Genomic DNA, 4,589 nt, shown 5'->3' with positions numbered 1-4,589 from the left:
GATGAAGTTCACCTTCACCCCCTGGCTAAGGTCGTCTTACCCACATGCTCCCCGTGAAGTTCCTTCTCTTGCTTTGTCCCTCTCCATAAAGTAGTCTTTGGAAGGAAGTCAGGATGTGCAGCCCACAGGCGAGGGCTGTCCCGCGGTGACAGATTGCATGCAGGTTGTTGTGCAAACGTGAGTTCTCAAATGAGGTGGGTAAATACCTTCCAGGGGGATCAGCAGCTTGTGTGCTCCGTCCATGTGTGACTTCGTAAGAAACTGCTGACCGTCTCCCACAGCAGCTGTGCTATTTTGTATTCGTGCCCTTAGTGACTGGGGCTTTCTGGGCTCCCTGTCCCGGGCAGCAGGTGATAGCATCAGCGCTTGGATTCCCGCCATCCAGCAGGTGTGTGATGGCAGATCACTGTTGTCTTTTGCATTTCCCCGGTGACACTTTTTGTTGAACATCTTTTCATATGCTTGCTACCCATGAGTGTATCTTCTTCAGCTCTCCAGATTTTTGCACATTTTTAAATAATCATTCTTAATATTTTTATTGGGAAACATCAGTTTTTCAAATGAATTTAAAAACTTTTCCAATATTTTTAATGAAAAATTCTCGTATTGTCATATATCAACATTTACTACTCATCTTTCATATGTCATGAAAAACACCATTATTATATGCTTGGAAAATCCCCAAACCCATTCACTAATGAGTGTCCATCATAATTTAAGGAGTATTTTCTCCACTCAAATAAAAAAAATCTATTGTTATAAGGCTACAATCATTATATAGCAAAGCAATTCCTACTTACATGCTTTACATGAAAAAATAACTCATTGTTCCTAAACCCTGATGCAAGGCATTTCAAAGGACCCAAATAAAACATCGGTGTAAACAGCAGTACAGTACATGAGTGAGATAACATGAGTTGAATAACTTTTACACAGCTTGACCTAGACTAAGGGAAACATAAAATCCATCATAGCCACAGCTATAAAGTATGTTAAGATTCACAAGAAGTTGTTTCTCTCATTATATAGAGAAGAACAGGCTATATAATCTCTTAGAAAAAAAGAAAACCTCATAAATATTTTCATATTGAAAAATGGCATGCTCCCTGGGTATGTATGAAATCAGCATATTCAGAAGTGACCAGGAGTAAGAGCAAATGGCATATCTGAACACCCAGCTTTACTATCCCCCAGGCCTACTAGTCTGGACTCTTTGAGGCACCACGGAAAAGGCATTAGAAAATCACAAAGGTACGTGACTGCAAACTCACCCTGACACGAGGCTCACTTAGCCCACAGTAACAGATAGCAATGATGCAGAGAAGATTTTGTCAATTATTGATTAGATATACCTAGCAAGAAAAAATCTGTTATGTTAATACATCTCAGGTACATCAAGCACCAGTTTCAAGAAGATTATCAAACACGTCCAGCATATTGTTGCTCAGCCCGAGAGTTCATTTCTCACCACTTTCCCCCTTATACCCTGAAAGCCAAGGAAGATAAAAATAGAATGGTGAGAGCTATTGTAAGAAAAATTCAGGGGCACCTGGGTGGCTCAGTCGTTGAGCGTCTGCCTTCGGCTCAGGTCATGATCTCAGGGTCCTGGGATCGAGCCCCGCATCAGGCGCTCTGCTCCACGGGAAACCTGCTTCTCTCCCACTCCCCCTGCTTGTGTTCCCTCTCTTGCTATGTCAAATAAATAAATAAAATCTTTAAAAAAAAGAAAGAAAGAAAGAAAAAAGTTCAATTCCTTCCCTATCAAATGTATGTCTCTCAAGTAAAACACAGAGGAAGCAACAAACTTAAAAAGGTCTACGGCATTCTCTGGAGCTTCCCATCCCAGCAGAACAATTTTTGCCTCTACTAGAGGATTAATGCCTGGGGTGAGGAGGCCAAAGCCAGGCCTTGGTGCCCCATCAGAGAAGGCCAGCCTAGCCTTACTGCTGGAAGGCCACACTTTACATTTCTACTGCACCTCTCACAAATCTCCCCACTGGTGAGGCAAAGAGGTGTGAGTGTGAATACGACTCAGGGAGCCCATCAAACCCCGCTAAAAACTACCAAAATAGACTGCACTGTGGGTTAACTTCATATATAAAAACAAACACACTGGCCTCTTTTCCAGTGGTAATTATGATTAGCATGCTCTTCTTAGGCATAAAAGGAATAATGGTGTATCTGGGTTTATGCGCAGTTCATAATCAAGTATAAATATTCAGACCGTTTCATTTTAAAATTACAGATTATAAGTTACTCCCAAAAGAAGATCAATTTCTTCATAAAGGAAATATAGTTTATAAAAAGCTGGAATGATGGTTAATTCAAATACAAAAACTCATACACAAAAAGTCCTCCTTTTCCCTTCCCAACTTGCTTAGGTTCATCCAGTTGATTCTACCACACAAATGTACTATCATTCTATCACAGAGTAAGATACTAACAAAATGCCTCAGTTAGCAAACTGAGGGCCACTTCTTGACAACTGCAGCATTGAGGTAGAGCTGAGAATCACCACTCTTAAGCATGGTTTCCTTCTTCCCGTTTTGTGTCCCACAATGATTATTAAAGGAAGGAATCTGGTCTGTAAAGGACTGGGTCATCCACTGCCCATTTGGAATGTCCCCGAAAGTTGATTCTCCACTGTGAGTTAGCCCCGTGGAAGGGAAGCTGCAAGGGTCGCCGTTGCTCGGATTTTCTGCAAAAGCACGCCAGACGCTGCTTCATAAACTGGGTCATATTTTTCTTCCTTAAGAGCCATCTTCTTTGCATCCTCTTGGGCTAGCTGTAGATCAAACGTACATTCACTTCTTGAACGTCTGTGTTTGGTTCAATGCCTTTCAACTGATCTCTCAAGTCTCTCAGCTTAACGTGCTTTGTGCTGGGCTCGAGGAAACTTGAGCACATCTTGCACTGGATGATGGCATAGCAGGGCAGGGAGTTTCTGTGTCTGAGATCTAATGGGGCCAAAGTCCAAGTTCGAAGTTTTTAATCTTAACTCCAAAAACTTCTTTACTAAAAATTTCATAAATACATTTTCCATTAAACACTGCTATCCGTGGCTGATGTTGCTCTGATTTCTGCACGAGAATACGTCCTCCTTCACAAAATTCTTTACTGGAAAGAGCTTTGCTGCCTGGTGTCCTTCCCACCACATTGGTAAATCCAATACCATACTTCCCTGGTAGAGCGTGATCATCCACCCCGTTCAGCTGCACCTCACTCAGGCCTGACATAAACAGACCCTTCCAAAAATGGTTTCCAGGTCCAGGGTAATGATGCCCTTTGTAAGCTGCCATTAGTCCTGGGTTTATGCCAAGAACCACAATGTTCAGATTGAAGGTCAAAATGTCCGGGACGTCTTAGAAGTTCAGCTTCTGAAACACCGTTAAGACGGTCTACCTTTCTTTTCACTTTAAATGTGTCTGTAATTTTTTTTCTTGCTTTTCTTTTGATTTTGTGGACTAGTCAGACTTTTTGGCCTCAGCAGGCTTTTGGGGTTCTACTGGGTGTTTTGGTTCTGTTGCCCTGGGTTTTCTTTTCCTTCCTTTTGGGGTCTCGTGTGCAGGTTCGCGAGCAGGAGCGGGGTCTGGAACTTGTGCCGTATTTGCTCTTCCCTCACCACTGCCCCATCAGGAGCTCCAGCCATCATTCGTGGGCATGGGGATGTAGAAAAAGCTCGAGCTCGCTGAAGCGAAGGGCTGCCCGTGTTCTCCGCTTCCATCCCCCGCTGCAGCTCCATGGCAAGCGAGCGCTGGTCTCCGGGGTGCGCCGGGAACCCCCCCCCCCGCGCTGTACCGCAATAACCAGAGCCCAGAGCCCCGACAGGACTGTTGGCAGAACCCGACTAGGGGCTGGCACTCAAGCTCCTCCCCCGAGTTTCTAGTCCCACCCCCGCACACCTCCCAGCCCCGACCCCCATTTTTGCTCATTTTTTAAATGAGTTCTTTTGTATGTAACTAATGAATCATTGAACACTACATCAAAAACTAATGATGTACTATACAGTGGCTACCTGAACAAAATTAAAAAAAAAAGAAAAAATGAGTTCTTTTCTTATTGGTCCTTTTTTATGGGTTTTATGAGTATTCTACAGCAAGTCCTTTATTAGATATGGGATTTGCAAATATTTTCTCCCAGTCTGTGTCCTGAGCATGTTTCCTGATGTAACAGTAGACATTAGGGCACAGATGTATTTTTCTGATAAGACACATGACTGTGCTGGATTTGGGGTAGAGAACTTAGGTGACTGGGGGATGAGGGGTTACCATGCGACTTCTTTATTTTTGTACATTTGTGAGTATCTATTGAATTCTCTTGTATGTGCATGAATAAAGTTTTCAAAAAATACACTACTTTAAAATCCCTAACCCCTGACAGATCATCCTCAGACTATAAATGAAGACTCAGATTCTGAAGTTCTACTTTAGGGCCAATTATCTTTTCACTGAACTATTTGGCCTTTGAATTTGTATTTGTGAAACAGGTGGGCTGGATGGACAAATTCTCCCACTGAAATAGCTTGAAATGTAGAAAAACCATCAGCTTGAAAGCATTAAACCTGACATGATAGTACTAAATGAAACAAT

At 42.7% G+C, this 4,589-nt stretch overlaps 1 pseudogene; it reads right to left on the bottom strand.

Annotated features, from left to right (window-relative positions):
* Positions 1-1,768: 1,768 nt before the first annotated feature.
* Positions 1,769-3,834, bottom strand: LOC102745575 (G/T mismatch-specific thymine DNA glycosylase pseudogene; annotated as a pseudogene).
* Positions 3,835-4,589: the final 755 nt, after the last annotated feature.

This window comes from Leptonychotes weddellii, unplaced genomic scaffold, assembly GCF_054177405.1.
Source record: "Leptonychotes weddellii isolate Sample4059 unplaced genomic scaffold, ASM5417740v2 HiC_scaffold_14364, whole genome shotgun sequence".
NCBI classification, from domain to species: Eukaryota; Metazoa; Chordata; class Mammalia; order Carnivora; family Phocidae; genus Leptonychotes; species Leptonychotes weddellii.
The sequence above is the reverse complement of the archived record's forward strand: the minus strand, read 5'-3'. Positions and strand labels throughout refer to the sequence as shown.